The 21564-nt window shown below is 37.0% G+C and overlaps 1 protein-coding gene across 4 annotated transcripts in view; it reads right to left on the bottom strand.

Moving 5' to 3' along the window:
* Window positions 1–21564, bottom strand: part of NEK7 (NIMA related kinase 7) — a 182569-nt gene that overhangs the window by 120836 nt on the left and 40169 nt on the right. Inside the window, exon 1 of one of the 4 annotated variants that reach the window (XM_077775153.1) lies at window positions 7416–7679. The exons of the other annotated variants lie outside the window; for them this stretch is intronic. The gene's annotated coding sequence lies outside the window, so the exon portion shown is untranslated. Of the gene's footprint in view, window positions 1–7415; window positions 7680–21564 lie in introns of those variants that run through there. 4 annotated transcript variants of the gene reach the window in all.

The raw sequence follows: 21564 nt of genomic DNA on the forward strand, positions 1-21564 counted from the left end.
TTTTTTTTTTTTTTTGCTTATGCCACTGCTGTTACTTGAAGCTAAATGGCATTCCTAACAGATACCACACATCTAGTAAATAAGGAATGGAGATTCAAAACTAGGCCCACCTCCAAAGCATCAAACTGGATAATTTTTCTAGGAAGCTTACTTCAAGCATTTTCCACATATAAATGCTATTCCAAGCCAAACAACTATAATTTGTAAAAAAAAAAAAAAAAACCACCCAAGAAGATAAATCGTCCAAGAATTCTGTTCTCTTGTCATTTTTTTACTTGGTTGCTACACTGAATCAGCTTGTATGACTCTTTCCTGACCTTTAAGTATAGCTTTTTACATACTATTCTGTGAACAATAATGCCCTTTGAGCTGTTCAGAAGCATTAAGCTTTAGAATAATAACAGTAAACTTTTTCCAATTTTCCTAAAATACAGGGGTGCATGAGTCTGGATTATTTTTAATTGGCAAGTTATTAACTTTTAATCTTCATATTAAGACCTAAATCAGAGAATATAAATGCCTTCTGGAAACAGAAGCAGTAACAGAAGATACATATACAGCTACCCTTTCATTAAACGAGGTTCTCTCTGATAACTGAAAGGCAATTACTTTTTTCCTTAAATCAGTAGATTAACAAATTTCTTCAAACAAAAACTAGTGTTCAGAGGTGCCTGGGTGGCTTAGTCGGTTAAGGTCCGACTCTTGGTTTCAGCTCAGGTCATGATCTCATGCATGTTCAGAAGATTGAGCCCCACATCGGGCTCCAGGTTGACAACACAAAGCCTGCTTGGAATTCTCTCTCCTTTTCTCTCTCTACTCCTCTCTCCCTCTCTCTCTCTCTCTCTCCCTCTTTCTCTCTCCCCCCCCCCTTAAAATAAATAAACTTAAAGAAAAATAGTAGCTTATATTCAGGTTAAATTTAAAAATCAAAGGTCACCTGGGTGGCTCAGTCGGTTAAGCATCTGACTTCAGCTCACAGTTTGTGAGTTCAAGTCCTGCGTCGGGCTCTGTGCTGACAGTTCAGAGCCTGGAGCCTCCTGCAAATTCTGTGTCTTCCTCTCTCTGACCCTCCCCCAATTTGCACTGTGTGTGTGTGTGTGTGTGTGTGTGTGTGTGTCTCAAAAATAAACATTAAAAAAATTTTTAATCAAATTAAAACTTGATTTTCAAAAAGTCAATCCTTGCCCTCTCTGTACATTAAAGAAAAAAAAATTCAGTTCACACCAATAAGGGAAATATTTTTATGGGTTAAAATTGGTAATTTTCTTGAATCCTCTAGGATGAGCACTCATAATACATTCCTGTTGAATCATGTATACATACACATGACCACACTGAAGGAGAGTCAACAGGGTTGATTCCACGCACACATATCTAATGCCTTGACTGCAGTGGACGGAAGAGAAGGTAAAAGATTCCTGGTCCTTTCAGGCTAGTGAAAGAAATAAACATGTTAATTACTACAAACTATGCACAAGTACTCTTGGAAGTACAGAAGCCTTTAAAAGGAACTAAGAATGATGACAATATTACTGGAACCAAGAAGGCTCCCCACTGACCTACAATCACTGTGTCTTTCCTTCTTCCCACTACTCTCCACTATCTTTATCAAAATCAAACAGAAAATCACTATCTCAGGCCCAGCCTCTCCCATACACAGCTCCACCTGGATTTCCTATAGACACCACAAATATTCAAAACTGAACTAAATATCTTCCCCCACAAACTGCCTCCAACTATTTTCCACTTCAACTGCTAAACACTACCATCCACCTGGTCACTCTGATGCAACCTGGAGTATTCTTTCATTCAACCCTGTCTCCCCCAAAACCTACTCAATCTCCAAGTTATAACAATAAAGAAAATAGAAAATAAAGACAAATAGATTCCACAAAACCAAAAGCTGGTTCTTAGGGAAAAAAATAAAATAAAATAAGAAAGACAGGCAAACCTATGGCAAAATTGATCCAGAAAAGGGAAAAACACAAAGATAAATAAAAAGAACGTCAGAGAGCATAACTATGAATCCAATAGAGTAAGGAATGTGGGGGGAAGGAGAGAAGAAAGAATACACATGATAATAACTTATGTCAGTAAATCTCAAAATGTTAGATGACATGCACAATTTCCTAAAAACAGTATGCATGTGTTTGTATGTCTACAAAACTAATTTTAAAATATGAAAGAAGAGCACCTCTGGCTCAGTCGGTTAAGTGTCTGACTTTGACTCAGGTCATGATCTCATGGTTTGTGACTTTGAGCCCCAGATCGGCTCTGTGTTGACAGCTCGAAGCCTGGAGACTCCTTCAGATTCTGTGTCTCCTTCTCTCTCTGCCCCTCACCCACTCATGCTGTCTCTATCTCTCATAAATAAATAAACTTTAAAAAGTTAAAAAAAAAAAAGAAAATGTGAAAGAAAAAGAAGCCAAAATTAGCCAAGAAATTTTCAAAAAAACACCACCAAGATAAAGGGCCTTATTGAAAGTACAACTGAAGCAGGAAAAAACAAGACCAAAGGAACAGAAAAAGAGCCAAAAAACAGAACTGCTCACATATGAAAACTTTATATCTGATAGAACGAGCATTATGGATAAGAAAGTACAGACTGCTCATAAGTGCTTCGGGGGCAATTGCTTATCAATAGTTTTAAATAAAAAAATACACTTACATGCATCTGTACATAAGGAATTACCACCTTGCACTATACACAGTGGAATAAAGACCGAAATGTGAAAAGGATAACTTTAAAATTTTTTGAAGAAAATAGACAAGTTATCTTCAAAGCATCAAAATAGAAAAAAAAAAAAAACATACTTCAGGATAAAAGATATAACTATTAGACACTGGCAAATCCAGTCTATTCATGAAGACAACTGAGAACAGTGCAAAAAGAAGTTATAGACCAGAAAAAAAATACTCATAATACATACTACCAACTTAGAATTAACATCTAGAATTTGTGAAGAACTTAATAAACAAAATATAATCCAATTTTTTGAAAGACTGACCATTTGAATTTTCAAAAGAGCATTTGAAAAAGTAATCTCAGTATAAATCAAGGATATGCAAATTAAAATAACAACAGAATACCATGTGAGACCCATCATCAGGCTAAAAACTTTAATTCTCACAAAATAAAACCAAGCTATGGACCAACTGGAACCCTCATATACTGTAGATAAAGTGCAACGTCCCTATGATCTCCCAATTCCCCTCCTACGTAACATATTCCAGAGAAACTCCCACATGCCCACACAAAGACATACACAAGAATGTTTAGGGCAACAATGTTTATAATAGCAACATGTTGGAAAGAGCATTAGCTTTTGCCAACCCCTACCCCACAACTCCCAGAGGGGAATAACAGTTTAGGATTCCTTCATGAGTTAGTTTCCCAGTTTGAGGACTCCTAATCCACTGAGTTAAAATAAAAGTGACTTGCAAATTTAAATGTTGATCTCTGTTATTGTTTCAAAACACTTCATAAAAGTGATACTGTGAGATGCATCAAAGAAAATACAGCTAACGCACCAAAGAAACTACTGTATAAAATCTGTGACTACCCCTTGACTATTTATCTAATTCTGCTGAGTTAGAAAAGTCGATACTCTGATAGATTCCACTGGTTGGAAATAAAAAAAAAATTATCGTCCTTCTCTTTGTGGGCCAACCTCCTAATATATGGTGGGCTTAAAGAACAAAATAAAATATTTCCAGGAAAAAAATACTAAATTCCTCAATTCTGAATTCCAATAATGATCATTTCATTTAGAAAAATTATTTTAATTCTAATATTTCATAAACCATATAGTCAGTATTAGTTTTGTTAAATCATTAGCCATCTAAAAGCACTAAAGAAAAATGGCATAAAATTTCCATCTGACAGTTTGAATTGGTTTGCCTGTTTTGGGAGAAAATATCAGGGTACAGATTCAGGAAGGCGAAGGCATGCTGAAATTTCCAGGGGTCTCTTAAGAGTCTATGGTTTTGTTACAACTGACTGAAAACTGGCAACATGTTCCCATATGACTACTCTAAAATGAACTAAATTTCAGGTTAGCACAGTGGATTTTGGTTGAATTCTGATCATAGTAGGGATTTGGGTTATTTTTTATACATTTTCAGGAAAAGGAAATAATGCTCAAGGACTATTTTCATCAGAACATTTTCATCTGTCCCGTTTGTTTCAAGTATAATACAAGCACTTTTGAAAATAATAGAACTAAGAGTATAGATAAAAATTACTCATGGTATTTGGAATGGTTAATTTCATGTGACAAGTTGACTGGGTCCTGGGATGCCCAGATATTGGTTAAGCATTATTTCCCAGTGTGTTCGGTGAGAGTATTTCTGGATGAGATTTAACATTTGAATTGGTAGACTAGGATCAAGTAGACTGTCTTCCCCAATGTGGGTGGGCCTCATCCAATCCATTGAGGACCTGAATAAAACAAAAAACCTGAGCAATGTAGAATTCATTCCTTCTGACTGACTATTGAGCTGGAATGCTGGTTTTCTCCTGCCCTTGGACTGGGACTTCTACCTCAGGCTCTCCTAGATCTCAGGCCTTCAGATTTAGACCAAAAGTTATACCACTGGCACTCTCCTGGTGCTCAGTCCTCAGGCCTTCACATTTGCACTAGATCTTACACCACTGACATTCATTTTCCTCAGTCAGACCCTCATACTTGCACTAGAACATACAAAATGGGTTCTCCAGGTTCTCAGGCTGGTGGACTCTGACCAGAACACCACCAGCTTCCTGGGCCTCCAGCCTATAGCTTTCAGGACTCCCTAGCCTCCATAATCATGGGAGTCAATTCCTTACAATAAATGTGTGTGTGTGTGTGTGTGTGTGTGTGTGTGTGTGTTCCCATTAGTTCTGTTTTTCTAGAGAACCCTAATACAATATTGTATTCTTGAATTAACATTTGTTTAGAAAGCAATACAAATCTAAGTAAACACAAAATAATGATCTCCCACTGTTTTTAAATCGTTGAAGCCTAAAGTTGAGTTTTAACTTTTACAGCAGTTAGTATACAGATTTTTATTCTAACAACTTAAAATCAATTAAATGCTGTTTAATCAAGTTCTTGCATTTTAAAATTTTTTAAAGCTTATCACCAGAGCTTAGTAGCTATTTTGAGTATAATTCTAAAAATATAATGCAGTCTCACAAGGAATGAATAAAATGTTTTTAAGTTGTTGATTCCAAAAGAATAAATATTTTGAAATATTTTGAAACAAAAAATTAACTTTCATCATAAAACCTCTTAACATTAATCTGAATGTTTAAAGAGGTTTGTAAGTGGGTCATGAGATATTTGCTCCCAGGCTGAAAATCTGTATACAAGTTGTTCCCTGGAAAGAATTTTCAACCAAAAGTTATAAAAACCAAAAGAAGGATTAATAATGGAAAGTCTGACCTAACAGCAGCCTGACTGCTATGATATTCTACTTGGTAGTATCTTACGACTGTTCATTCTACTCAGACTTAGAATGATCCTTAGTTCTTTTAGCTTGAGAGATGCCACTATCTACTTTTTCTCTCAATTGTGCTTCATGTATAACTAACCAAATTATAAGATGTTGGTTCAAATTATCAGGGATTTATTATATCATAATTAACAAAAAATAACAAAAATTTTTAAAGTCTGTACCAAATGACATTCATTTTCATTCTCTTTTCCAATGTGACACTAGAAACAGTAAAGTCTTAATTCAGACATATTCAAAATATGTAATAAGCCACATATAAACCGAATTTTAACAATGACATATTTTTCCTAAGCAAACTGTTAATTTAGACCTTTGAAAAAATACTCGATAGTAATAATTTTACTGAAATACTCAGTGGCATACTAATATTATCTATAATAAACAAATGATTATTTTCTACTCATTCAAGCAAACTTGGTTCAGGGTAGTATAAGAAAACATGTGGGGAGCCTGTGGCTCAGGCAGTTGAACGTCTGACTTTGGCTCGGGTCATGATCTCATGGTTTGTGGGTTCAAGCCCCCCATCGGGCTCTGTGCAGACAGCTCAGAGCCTGGAGCCTGCGATAGACTCTGTGTCTCCCTCTCTCTCTGACCCTACCCTCCCACTCATGCTCTGTCTCTGTCTCTCAAAATAAATAAACATTAAAAATAAAAATAAAAAAAAAGAAAGAAAGAAAACATGAAAGTCAACTGACATGGATTCAAGATCTGGCTCCACTACTTACACATGTAACCTTCCATGTGTCACTGAACCTCTGTGAGCATTAGTTTTCTTCTTTATGCAAAATGGAGATGATAACACTACAATGACCTACTTCACAGATAACTCAATGACATAAATTATGAATACATTTTATTAACTCTGAAAGCAGAACTCCAAGGTAATAGATATTACTATGCTATTGCTTGTATATTATTTGAAAAATACATATTCTTAGAATATGTTAGATATTTACATGAATGATAATGATGTCAGGAAAGCCAGTCTGTCATGGGTCCCAAGTATGGTCTCACTGACACCAAACTACAAGGTGCACTTGACCTTGAGCCCTGTCTATAGCTAGTGATTAAGGTAACCATGGTGTAATTACAGGACAACGGCTCATTTCCTAGGTGAGGGTGATGGGTTCGGTTGCTACGTGCGACGAAAGATGCGGAGTCCTGGGTTCCTCGGCTGCCAACCAACTCACTGCAGGCAGGGCCACCATCCGAGTGTCACATAGCACCACGGTACTAGTGAGCAGGAGAACCAGCACTACTGCACTGATGCTCTTGCTGTCTGTGTGTTTTAAAAACTCTTGCTCTGATCACTAAGTCTCTGCATCTACTTTCACACCTACGATGAAGCTGTGGCAAACCAAGCTGGTTGCTTACTTAGTCATTTCCTTTGGGATCTTGTTACTTCTTGCATTCTCTGTGAGGTTTGGGTTCTTCCCTAAATAAGCTGGTGCAAGCAGTATGCTGACATGAGACAGACAATGACTTTGTGGAACATCTTCAAAAAGGCCCAGCTGCAAGACAATGTGGCTATGATTGTTAAGACAAGAGTTTCCTCAGAAGAGATGGATGGAATCAGCACCAAAGAAATTTGGTTCAGAAACTGATCTGTGGGAGCCCCAAAGCAAGCAACTGGTTGAAACCGATGCGCTTCTAGATTCTTCCACGGAAATCAATTCCCCACTACTGGAGGAACTACAGAGCTGAACGGCAACCTTGTAACACATTACTACTTCAGTACCTCCACTACCTACCCCTGTGCCCTTGCACCCTGATTTGCCAGGCTTTAAAGAAAAGGGGGACCAGCAATGAAGCCAAGATCTCTCCATTCCCAGGGGAGAGCTGCAGGGGAAGAAAGGGCAGAAGCCACACAATCACTTGGCTGTGTCTGGAAACAGAATAAAAAGAATAGAAGTTACCAGAACAATCCATGTGGTGCCATTTTGGATCCCTGTCATGCCCTGCTGCTGCTGTTCCTCTCTGATCCCTGACTGTAGACTTGCTATTGACGTCTGGCATACTGCGTTTGTGCCGTGAATGCTCACTGAATCCAAGGGCCGTTTTCTCAATTCGGAGGACAAATGCTGGACAGACCACCTCCTGAGGCAGTTCCCTCCTTGGTTACACAGAGACAACACACAATTCCAGAAGAAGAAAAAGACATCCCGATTTTGATTGAAGACCTAAAGGCAGCAAGAATATTGAGAGATGTGATGTTTCAATAAAATCGTCCTGTGTGGCCTTGTGAACAAGACTAATGGGAGTTGGCGGCCTACAGTGGATTCTAGCCAACTGAATTGAGTTGCTGCCCCCTGTGGCTCTGACTGTTCCAGACACTGTGACCGCGACTGAATCTACTGCACGAACTGGTAACACTGGGCATGGCTTCTTGGCCATTGCTATTGCCTTTCTCTCTCTCTCTCTCTCTCTCTCTCTCCTAAAGCCTCTTTCCCAATCCCCTTGCTATCATAAGATAAAGATCAGTCTACCTTCACCTGACTACAGGTTCCAAGACTAGTTCACTAAATAACCTCAAGGGTACTTGAATTCTCTTGCCGAGTCCACCGATGCCATGCGGAACAAGCCCTTTCCCTTCAGGGATGACTTGGTTCCACTCCATTAATGGTATCATACTGACTGATAAGCTCAAACAAAGAGCAGGTGACAGCAGCTCTGGAACAGAAGCTGATTCACATCAAAGCGTAGGGGTGGTTCAGGATTAATGAATTCAAGGGACTGGCAAATAATTCTTGGGAGCAATGTGGGCTACCGGGACTCAGTAAAGGAAAAATGACTCACCCTCTAGCCCCCACCTACCAAAAAGGAGGCCTGGCACTAAGTTGGACTGTGGATACTGGAGACAACATGTGCCCTGACCCTGCTAGGGTTACAGAGACTTCAGGTTCCATAAAGCAAGGCAAATACTGTTCCCCGGCAGTAGAGTTCATGCCCTAGAGGAAATGGTCAGGAAACTCTCCTTAATTTTAGCCAATGACACTATACAAGCTCTAAGAGATCCATAGGTCAGTTTAAACTCTCTTGCACAAGTCATAATGGATAATATTCCAGGCTTAAACTATATCCTGCCTGAGCAGACTATGTATGAATTAACACCGCTAGACAGGGGGAGCAATCCACATGCCCATAAGAAAGGAAACTAAATGATTACTTGAAATAAGACCTGTCAGTACTCTCTGGGGCTTAATTCAGGTTGAATCCTGAATCTTGGGGTAACTAATTGAGATGAAAACTTCATGTTGGCTTCATCTTACTGATCATCACACTTATTAAGTGTTGCATGAGATCATTTGAAAGAATTTAGTCTCAGCACATCTAGCCTGAATTGCTGAAGGTGTAGGAAACTTATGTGAACATTTGAGTTTGGCCAATGTTCAGGGCCAAAGGTGGACTAATAGAAAAAATGATCTATTGTGGACCCCAAGAGCCTCCCATACTTCCTCCTTACCAAGTGCACCAAACTACAAGCAGAGCAACCCAATCCTCTGTCCTTCATCCATTTCTGTTACTAGCCATGTAACCACAAACATGTCCCCCGAGTGAGGGGGACAAGCTTCCTTACTTAAAGCATGCTTCAAAAGGTGTTGAGCCCTTAGCCCCAGACTCCTAAGCTTGGACCCAATTCAAAGAAGGCACCATCCAGGCTTATCTTACTTCTCCACGGGGCTTGTGGGCAAAAGAATCACTGCCATCAGGCTGAGGCTCCTACTGTTTGCTGTGCTATCATGAACTGTTTTGCTCTAATCTCTGGTCTTGCTGTCCACTTTCAGATCTATGGAGCTGTGGCAAGCCACCCAGCATGCTTACTCTGTCATTTATTCTAAGAGTCTCAGCGCTCCTGGCCCGCCCATATGATCGCTAGCAAATGAAAATACAAAACAACAACCACAGTAACAACCTGTTCTGTACACAGTATCCTGGCATTTCAAACCTTTAAAAGGAATTGTAAAGGTAAGAGAAAGTTCAACAAGTCAGAATATTTACTTTGATGGGTTTAATATTTTATTTCACCAAACATCACAATCGATATGCCTTAACATCAACTGAATGTATTATTAAACAGAAAATTAAGCAGAAAGAGAATACTTCAGTTGCAATGGAAATAATTTCAATTATATCCTTTCACAAGTAAAAAATGATTTCCATTAGTCATTTTACTGTTCTAAACATATTTACCATAGTTTACATAAAATGGCCATTAGAAAGGTGACCTGGTAACATAAATTTTCTAGCTAGTTAAAATAAAAAGAATTGCAGCATACATGATCTCTTTCCTGCAACCCAGAGCCCCTCTGAGATAGGGCCAGGATACGATGTACGTTTTAAGCAAAGAAAATGATTTATAGATTTTCATTTTCACTTTCAGGATTTCAGAATGTACCCGTTGGTACAGCCTCAGGAAACTGGCATAGAAATGACAACTTATTTGCAAGACGACCAGCAACCAATCACCAAACTGAGTAAGTCCTTCTTTTAACAAAACCCAGCTTAAATATTTGCATATAATTTTTTTTATGCAAACTCTGCTGAAACAAGTGACAATATACTACCTTTCTCCTCCTTCTGGTCCCTTTCATCCACTGCTATTCCCTCACCAATATGTAGTTAAGACCTAAACATTTATCACACAATGTGCAGAAAAACTACTGCGGTTCAGACTATATGAGGAAGGTATCTATTTTCTTATCAAATTCAACAATTTTCAACTTTCTAAGGCTGTTTCTCCAAGTGACATTTCACTTAGCATGAATGTGTTGGTCTCAATTTTTAACAATACAAGAAAAAATACACACATAAATTAACCTATACCTCACTGTGCTTTGCTCACAGCTATGTTTTGTACTCACTCTCATTAGTGTGAGAAAAATTTCAGAATAGTCTTTAGTGTTTAAATCCATTTGGGCACAATTAAGAAAAAGAAAAGGCACATTTAAAAAGAAAGAAATCTCTTTTGAGGTATGCTCCTGTTATATCTATACTATCAAACTTATTCCCACTGCTCACAAGACATCAAAAGGTCACTATACAAAGCAGTAAACAATAACAAAAATCGCTTTTAAATCCATCATACCCTGGGGGAAGGGAGAGATCAATGTTTTCCAAGAGAAGAAACCTAAAAATCAGCCACAATGTTTTGAGGAGACCCTGATCAGTAAAGCAAAGCAAAACTGCACATGCTAAAAAGCCAAGAATAGTTGTTAGAAAGACAATTTAGCTGTCACGTTAGCACATTTAATGCAGAGATAACCACAAACTTGGGATAAACATAAAACCACAGCTGATTTGGAGGAAGGCCCTGGTAAATTTATTTTAGGTGAAAATGCACAATGGGAAGCAAGTCAGTACAATTATAGATCAAATTTCCTAATGCAGTATGTCTTCTTTCAATTTTTGGCAATTCACATTATCACACCACCTTTTTCTTCTATTGTCTTTAGACTGACTCAATTTGTGCTTCACTCAATTTCACTGACACTGATATCAATGACACAAATTAAACTAAAAACCTTTAACCTAATCCATTTGAGTATTTTTATGTTTACATTATTTAAGGGTCTATGATATGCCAGGGACTATACCATGCGCTCGGCATACAACCAGCACAAAACTGACATGGACTCTGTCCCCAAGGAGCTTGGAATCTAGTTAGAAAGATTGACTTTGATGGGTAGTGTGATAAATTTGACAAGTGAAAAATACAAGGTGATAAGGGAGCATATAACAGAGTTTGGGGGAAAGGGGGTGGGGAGTGTCAAGGATCTCTTCCCACTTCAGAAGTATTTTGAGCTGAGGCCTTGTGGATAAGTAGTATTTTATTCAGTAAGGGTACAGGGAACGGGGAGAAATGGAGTAGAGAAGGCATTCCAGGCAGCACTGTCTATAGATAGTTCTTCTTCTATCCTCATACTCATTACATACATAAAGGTAACATTTCGTGGATGTTAACTTTCAATACGTCAGAACTTGGTATTTCTGAAATTTCTAATGTTTTATATTAGACCACTATAATTCAAGAAATGAAATTCTTAGTTCAAGTCAGAACACTTGAATAAGACTTTAATAGATCTATCAAGAGAGCTTTACCGAGGCACATCTTGAACTGGGAGAATTCATTCCCTCCCTCCAGAGAGATATAAAGTGAAAAATTTAGGTCTAGTTGCACAAATCTGGATCACACAGAAAGGGAGGCAATCATTGATAATGCTTCTTTAAAACAAAGTATCTGCCAGAAAACCTGGCTTATCTCAACTAATGGATACAATTCCCATTTGTGACACAGCAAAATTTAAACACAGATTCACTAAGCAAAAAAAAAAAAAAAAACAAACCCTCCTCTTTTGAGAAAATGAAAAATACAGAACATGGACAGTAACTGCTAAGTAAAAGGAAAACCTCAGAGAGGGAAGGTGGAAATCTATACTAATGTGCCCAGTGTCTCCATTAGCATGTTTGGATTTTAGAAACAGAAAAGTGAAGATACTATTTTTAATACAAATTTTTCTAGTACCTTTCAAAAGTGTCTTGTCCCCAGGCTTTCCTAGAACCATTAGAAATATTCTATTTTGGCTTAGAATGTTTTGTCACTTCATTAATGAAGATAAGAATAATCTTGTTATCACTGTTGCCAACATTGTTGTGCTGTATGTATAAATGTTTTAAAGTTAGTAAAGTTATCTTTTAATTTGAAAGAGAGAGAGAGAGAGCATGTGCACATGATTGGGGGAGAGGGAGGGACCGAGACAGGGACAGAGGGAAAGAAGGAGAGACAGAGAGAATCTTAATTGGGCTCCACGCTCAGCATGGAGCCCAACACGGGGCTTGATCCCACAACCCTGGGATCATGACCTGAGCTAAAATCAATCAAGAGTTAGAGGCTCAAACGAATAAGCCACCCAGGCAGTCCCCCACCTTTTTTTTTTTTTTTTGGTAAAACTACTTTAAACACAAACCAAATTCCAGATTCTGGAATGATCTAGAAAAATAATAAAACAGCTCTATAAATATACAAGTAGTTTGACTATTTAAAATGGAAAAAAAATACGTAAAATACAATCTGAGTATTCTGAATATTCCAAAAATAGCCATGTAAAATTCATCTCTCAGTCAAATAGGTTGACAGGAGGAAAGGAACTGCACAGTGCTTTTTATTCACTCATTCAAAAAACACCACTTAGCTATAAGGTCATAGACTAATTACAAAAGAATTCTGATGTCTAAATAAGTAAAATACTATGCCCATTGATTTATAATAGATCTACCATTTGTGAAAACTGCCCAATGAGTAAAGGTAAAGCCTTGCATACTACTAGAGTACCTACTATACTGTAGATAATTAATGAGTATTGAGCAACACTAATATATTTTTTAAAAACTAAAATCTGGCATGTGCATATCTCATTAAATAATCATTTTAAAGAGAGCTACTGTTAACTATGCAAACTGTTAAATGGAACAGGTACCACCAATACACACAATGTACAAAGTCCAAGAGAAGCCTCTAAACGTCTAGATTTCTATGTGATGTCCCTTAGAAAAAAATAGAATACAAGAAAGAAAAAAAGTTTTTTTCTCCATTTTCTTCATATGATTTTTGAACTAATTGAGAGTTCTTAAGGACACTAGACTATTTAAAATGCCTCCTGAAGTCATATGCTATGTTAATTTCATTAACACTGTGTTCCCAATGCTTGGAACATGGTAGATACACAGTAGGCACTCAAATAGTTGCTGAATGAATGAAAAACATAAGGCCTACCTATTTCTGCCTTGTCTTAGTGAACTTAAAAAACAATGGTTAAAAACTGACTCTTAATGCTAATTTAGAGTTAAAAAAGGGAATGCATCAGGAATTTGAAATTTTGTTCCATGAACTGACTGCTACACATATTTAGGACATCATTAACTATAAATGTGTATTTGCTGTAAGTCAGAGGTACTTCGGAGTAAAGTGTTTAGAAGGGTAGCATGCAAAATAACCAATTCACTGCAACTAATTACCATAGAATACCTTGCACTATACCTTTCACTATATCATTCTTTGGTTTAAAAACTTCTAATTGTTCTCCACTATCTTTAGAATAAAGTCCAAATTCCTTAACCTGGATTGCAGGCCCCCATTTACTCAACAGCAACATCCTGACTTCCTTCTTCGAAAATGGCAGGTACTAAGGATAAAAAGATGAACAACAAATGGCCCCTTCCATTAAAGAGTTCACAACCTAGTGAAGAAGTATTCAGAAGCAAATGCCAAATATAGCCAGTAAAAAATCAAGAAAAGTCTCAAGTTTCAGGCTATTAGGTACAATCTCTTAAGACTGATTCTCAAATGGGGAGTTATAGAGCTGTTTTTTCAATTTACAAATACCACCTTGGCAGGCTGTAAGGGGAATGAATCAGAGCCTCATGCCCCACTATTTTTGCCAAACTGGCCCATTTTGGAGCTTCAGAAATCCTAATTTCACCTACTGCAATAGCTTCCACTCAAAGCCCAGCACAAATCCCTGTGCTCTCATGGGACCTTCAAGGAATCCATTCAAAAGAGAACTCCCCTTTCTTTGGTGTCCCAGTAGCAGCTCTAAACTAGGGCATACTTCTGAGCCTCTAAGGACCTTCCTTATACTGTTAATGACACTATTTACCGAAACATTTGAGTGTGAAACTCTGTAAGTAGATGGTTAGCATTGAACAAAGAACAGAGTTTCAAAGTAACAGTTTCTAAGATCTGAAAACCAAAGTAGTATTTCCAAAAATTAACCCTAAAATTCCCGCATCGTTCTTCTCCAGATGGCTTAATTACTAATAATACATATAGCAATCAAAGCCACAGGTCTGGCAGCAAGAATACCAACCAGAAAACCAACCTCAACTCCTAATTCGCAATTATAATCTTGGGCTATAATAAGAAAGCAGACATACACAACTCTCTCTCTCTCTCTCTCTCTCACACACACACACACACACACACACACACAGGCATTTACTCACACCCATTTCCTTTCTCTCCAGTTCAAAGCCTAATTAAAACAGCCTTGGCCACTTTGAAATGGAGGCCAAACTGACTTACTTATTATTTAATATATGCTTAAACCAAAGAGAAATATCTAGAATGGTGAAACCATTAATGTATATCCAACAACACCTCCCCAAATGAGAGCTGACCATTAGATTATGCACATCTCTAATTCTTCTGGGATATACAGTTTTGCAGGCAAAAAAATGTTCATTATAGTCAAGTATTTAGAAATTGATTACTCTGATACCCTGCTATTGACTTTTCCAGTTGCCTATCTTTTGATTATTTCTCTCTTTACTTCCATAAAACATAGATAAGCCTGAAGAACACCCACCCATATTTTGTTTAATATGTCAAACATATAAAGACATTTCAAAATTGTACATTTTATCATTTTATATTAAAACATAAAACAGTGTCCTAACAAATGCAATTATTTCATTAATTGACATATTTCAATTCAAGCACTTATCCTTTAACATGTTATTTTTAAGAAACTGATTTGCTTTATACTGTTAAATGTTGAAGTGAAGTTTAAATTCAATTTGTGGATTAGTCCACCATCCAGGTAACACGGAATAAACTCTAAGAATCATGCAACCCTACTCATTTAGAACTTAATTTTTATTGTTGTTGTTTACTTCTTTGGTAATCTTATCAATGTTATTGAGGAGAATATCACAAATATAAGGGGAAATATTGAAAGCAGATGCGATGCTCTAAGATTCCAATTTATTTATCTCATCAAAGTAACATGGGAACTATCATGTGTTTAAAGTTAACAGGAAAAACAAGTCACCTGGGTGGCTCAGTTGGTTAAGCGACCGACTTTGGCTCAGGTCAGGATCTCACCTTTAGAGGGTTCGGTTAGTGGGTTCGGAAGCCCACTTTGGGCTCTGTGCTGACAGCTCAGAGCCTGGAGCCTGCTTCAGATTCTGTGTCTCCCTCTTCCTCTACACCCTCCCCCACTCTTGCTTCGTGTGTGTGTGTGTGTGTGTGTGTGTGTGTGTGTATCCCTCTCTCAAAAATAAACATTAAAAATATTAAAATAAAGTTAATGAAAAACTATATAAAACAGGTGACATTCTCAGTTTCATAACTTACTGTCTTCTAACCTTTCCCATACAGATATTTCTCTCATATTAAAAGTCAACCATTTTATGAATGTATGTTTAAAGCATCATTACATAAGATATTTTATACAGTTTCCCCTATTATAAATCAACATTGAAAAAGTGTGAGCTATAAGCCCATTACTAATTCACACTTTCAGTAAACAAACTATATGAACATAAATTATTTAATAAGCCTGAGAATTTGTTTTCTGAAAATGAAAATTATATGTCCTCTTATTGTGGGTTCTCATTGTGATTCTTTAATTCGATATGCAAAAGCCACACATCATATGACTTTCTTCCTAAAAGATTATGATAATTACAAAAAATTACTACAAGGCCATTATTATCAGCAAGAAAATGCTGCACCCAAAGGGGAAAAATATGTTAGGTAACAACAAAAATTATGAATTCTAGCCCTGATTCTATCATCAACCAGCAAGTGCAAGTTTAGGAAATCCATTTGCCTTCTCAATGCCCTTCCTATGCCATCTGTCAAGTGAGGAAAACCCTCCCAGCTCCTCTAGCAAACTGTTAACAAAAAGAAAACTCATTCAAACCTCTTTTGTCATATTTTCATCTAGCTGCAGAGTTAAAACAACAGGTTTCAGTGTATATCCCGAATAAATTACACTTTACAATAAGTAACAAAATGTCAGCAATATAAATACTGATTCTGAATCATTACCCAGCAACACTACAGATTGATTTTCTCTCTGTAATGCAAAGGCTTTTAAATGTTAGTTAAAACTGCATTCTTAATTTGTAACTGGAAACCCAGAGGAAAACGAGGGAACAAAAGATTTTCATGTTTCTCTACTGCCATTACTTCTGGGTTTACATGACTCTTCCAGGAAAATGAGTACCCGTACGTTTTACTGACAGCTTAAACTTGACAGTTTTTTGTACATTTAAAAAAGTTTCATGAGTATCTTCTCAAAACTCCACAGTGGAGTGAATGGGAAAGAATTTCCAGATTACAAATAATAAAATTCAATCTGGTCTGTAATTCCTAGATTGTAATCCAAGATTACAAAAGAAGAAAATACCAGAACTCAGATTTCCTGACTCCTGTATCAGTATCACATCCAGGCTATTGTGTGTGTTTACACACAGACACATGCAGACATGCACCCCAAGCCCCCTATAACTACAGCTTCTTCCTGGAAATTGAAAGAATGCAAAAATCTCCATATGAATGAAATTTTCTCAAGCCCTATAAAGCCAAGTTCTAGGCTAGGGTTTCACGGGCTGTAATACAGCACTCCTAAGACCACAGAAAAATTGTGGTTAGCTCAAGACCCAACCACATCCTGGAAAATTGTGAACCAGCCTCGGGTCCCAAATCCCTTGATTTTCCTACATGAACAAACAGTTCTGCCTTTATAAGAGTCCTCCTTATGCACCCTGCTTCACCAAGCAAAATACTTCTGGCCAGGATAAGCCTTGGGTTTTTTTCCAGCTTTATTGACCAATAATTGACATACATCACTGTATAAGTTTAAGGTGCACAGTATGGTAGATTTACATATATTGTGATATGATGACCACAATAGGTTCAGATAGCATCCATGATCTCATTTAGACACAATAAAAAGAAAAAAGAAAATCCCCTTGTGATGAGACTCTTTAGGATTTACTCTTCTACTAATGTTTCTATAGAGTGCTAACTATAGTCATGTTGGACGTTACAAGCCTAACATTTATCTTATAACTGGATGTTGATAACCTTTGACTACTTTCCTCCAATTCCCCTCCTCTGCCTCGGGTCACCATAAGTCTGATCTCTTTTTCTATGTATTTGGTTGCTTTTTGTTTTGTTTTTTAGACTCCACGTATAACTGAGACCATACCCTACTTGTCCCTCCCTGTCTGATTTATTTCACTTAGTGAAATAAATGCCTTCAAGGTCCATCCAAGTTGTTGCAAATGGAAATTAAAACCACAATGAGATATATCATTCATGCCTGTTAGAATGACCATCATCAAAAAGACAAGAGCTAATAAATGCTGGGTTGGATGTGGAGAAGCAGGATCTCACTGTGAGTGGGGCTATAAATTGGTACAGCCATTTTGGAAAATCCTAAAAAATTAAAATGGAGGACAGAGGAGTCTCAAAAAAATTCAAAAACAGAACTACCATGTGATCCAGCAATTCCACTTCTAGGAATATATCCAAAGGAAATGAAAACCTTAACTTGAAAAGATATCTGTACCCCAATGTTCATAGCACCATTTTAATTTATAGAAGAATAATTATTACATATATATAATTATATAACATATATAATGGAATACTATTCAGCCACTAAAAACCAGAATCCTTTTTTAAAATAGTATTTATAACATCCCTTTAATGTTCAATAATCTTTATAAACTTCCTGTCACCTAACTGTTAGACCAAATTTAAAGCCATCTTGAGAATTCAAAACTTGTTGGATAAATAAATAAAGCAAACATTAAGGCCCATCCTGAAGAGTATATATTTCAGTTTTGAAAAATCATGTTTTACACTTACGAACGTGTATGGCTTACACTTTCAAAAATATTTTACATTGGGGCGCCTGGTTGGCTCAGTCAATAAAGCATTCAACTTAGGCTCAGGTCATGATCTCACAGTTCACGGGTTCGAGCCCCTCATCAAGCTCTGCACTGACAGCTCAGAGCCTAGAGCCTGGAGCCTGCTTTGGATTCTGTCTCCCTCTCTCTGCCACCCCCCCAAAATAAGTAAACATTTTTAAAACGGTTAAAAAGTAAAGAAAAATATCATTTTAAACACATTTTAATCTGAAAATTACATAAGGATATGCTTCCAAATGTTCTCAATTAACAGTTACAGAATGCTTACAATGCAAGGTTCTATATCAGAATGCGTGACAAAAAATAAACAAAAATCAACTTATTTCCTAACCCTCAAAGAGCTTAAAATACAGCAAATAAGATGTAATAAGGACAAACTTCCTTGGAATTGCAATAAATTCTGATATTGACTATATTCTATACCAAATGATATTCACAATTTTCTTAGAGGCTTTTTTATATTAAAAAAGGGGGGGTTAGGTATCAAATGATATCAAATGATTTTCTGCTCTACGAAGCCTATTAAGTTTTCTTACGGAACCAAATGAGGTAATGAATCATATAACTAGATCTCTTCCATTAAACCATCTTTAAATGCTAGATAAAAATTCCTTAGTCATGATTAATGACACTTTAACTGTTCCATTAGTCTTAATTGTATTACAGATTTGTCAGCAATATTCATTACCTTTTTCCAAACTCCGTTCCTTAAAACACCAGGATCCCATAAACTGTTCACTGATATTCCAGGACAAACCCCCCCCCCAGCCCAAAAAAAGGAAGCTGTAAAATACTCTGCTAAACTTCTCAGGGGTCCTAATACACTATAGTGCACTATGAATCTCCAAAACAGCACCTGATGCAGATCTTTCCAAATTCGTCTAGCCACAAAGGTCTTCCATAGAACTTCTATTAATATCTAGGACAACTTTAGCAATCTGCTGAACAAAGCTTGGTCAGTAGTTGATCTAAATGTTCTCCTTCGGTCCAATTTTTGGTATACTATACTATAGACTATACTAACTCAAAAGCATGAATACGAAGATTCCCTCCATTCATTTAATTTTAAAAAGCAAAAGTGTAAAACCCAGGCCTAGAAGTCTGTTGTGAAGGCAACTCACAGAACTTAAATTCTCCCATGGATATTGGTCTTTTAAGTTATCACATCTCAAGTCAATTTAAAAAACTGTTCTCGGGGTGCCTAGGTGGCTCAGTAGGTTTAGTGTCTGACTTTGGCTCAGGTCATGATCTTACAGTTTTTGGGCCCCGTGTCAGGCTTTGCGCTGACATCTCAGAGCCTGAGCCTGCTTCAGATTCTCTGCTTCAGATTCTGTGTCTCCCTCTCTCTGCTCTTCTTCCACCTGTGCTCCCTCTCAAAAATAAATAAATATTTTTTTAAAAACCTGTCCTTTATCTTATTTAGTGCTTTTCTTCATTAAATTCTCCTTTGGAATTCTTACTGTTATTTGTCTGACTTTTCTGTGGTGTTTTCCCTACTAATCTTGCCCTACCTTTTTTTAATTTTTAACCTTCTAGGTTTATTTGTTCTAAGTATACCTTTTGAAACAGCACATAGCTGAAGACTGTGCTTTAGTCTGAGTCAGTCTTTTACAAGAGAAATTTAAGACACTCTATGTCATAATTGTTTTATTGATATTTGTCTTTTAAAATCTTGTGGGTTTTTTCCTTGCTAGTTTTTTTTATCTCTTGCCATAATCTTTAATCTTGTCTAGCTATTTATAAAACAAGTCTAAATACTCTCCTGTTTTAAATTCTACTAACAGTGACTTCCCAGATTATTTTTATTGCCCTTCTTCAACCAGTTTTCAGCCTATTATATAAGGAAAAGGAAATTTATCTTAATGATACACAGTCCGATCCAGGTGGACCAAGGACTAATCATGCGGTTACAGTTTCCCCTAATACTCCGCTCCCAAGTTCTTAGATTAGAAGTCTTATAACCACAGCCTATCTTTCTTTCTAAGTTTTTTCTGGTACTCTGCACTATTTCCAATCTTCCAGAACAACCGTTTAGTCTTACTTCTACATTTAATTTGTTTCCGTGCTTATTCCCAGTGCTTGTGGACAATGATGTCCTTTTCCCAAACTCTTAATTTTGACTTTTCTCATTTGACTTTTACTCATTTAAAAAAAAATTTTAAGGGCACATATGCAATATATTTTCTCTAACCCTTGAAAACCTAAAAATATCCTTCCATTTTCATCTCACATGAACCATAATTTGGCTGCAGATATAATTCTTTGGCCACAACCCTTTGTGTTTTTTGTTCTCTGCAGACCTGAAGCAATTGCTCCATTACTCCTTGCATTTTGTGTTACTGTGTTCAAAGTGCTCAAAGAGAACATTTTGATCCCTTCCAATGTCTTGGGTAAAAATACTAGTTCCAGTGACTTTTGTCAATTGTTGGTGAAGAAGTATGTAAGTATTCGCTACTACTTAACCTAGTACCACCTTGAAATAAATCAAGCTAGCGATGTGAATCACCACTATAAAGGGCATGATAGGATATTCTTTTATCTGTTTTCATTTCTACACAAAATGCATCCTTTGCTCTATGGTCAATAAATAATTCTGCTTATTCTCTTGCTCAGGTTTCCTTTACTGATTAGTCCCTTGATTATTCAAATCAATAATCATGCATTTTAGCTGGCACATACCCTGCCTCCTACACTGATGATTTATGAACCAGTAGCTCCAAAATCTCATTTCCGACTCTACTGGATCTGTCAGCCTGATTGCCAAAACAGAAATGTCGAAAATCTTAACACCTCAAACCCATTCTACACTGTATTCCCTTTCTTAATGAATGGCATTGCCATCCATTCAACCCTTATAGTTCCTAGGTCATATCAGACCCTCTCACTCCCTCACTCACCTCCCTATGTTCCCTATTAATTTTACTTCCCAAACATCTCTCTGCATATCTCAGGCCCTCCTGATTCTATTTGCTACTATTACAACCTATTACCTATTTTGCCTGACTTTGGCAAAATTCCTACTTTATACACTCACCATAATGATCTATCTAAAATGAAAATCTAATTATGGCATATTCCTGCTTAAAATTCTTTAATGAATGAAACACAGTTTTCTTAACCGTGCTTCTTGTTTGCCAGTGCTTTCCTTCTTATAAATACTGTAGCCTGCTCTTAATAGTCAGGTGTACCTCCTCCAAATTCTAGGCTATTTCATACCTATGCACCTCTAACAAAGTACATGATGCCATCTTACTGCAATACCATTCCCAGATAGGCTGCCTGGCCAACCTTGCTTCATAATCAGCAGTCCTTTGTAAAATACCTTAAGTATTATTCTAGTGA

The sequence above is a fragment of the Crocuta crocuta genome, unplaced genomic scaffold (assembly GCF_008692635.1).
Source record: "Crocuta crocuta isolate KB4526 unplaced genomic scaffold, BGI_CrCroc_1.0 scaffold207, whole genome shotgun sequence".
In the NCBI taxonomy this organism is placed as follows: domain Eukaryota; kingdom Metazoa; phylum Chordata; class Mammalia; order Carnivora; family Hyaenidae; genus Crocuta; species Crocuta crocuta.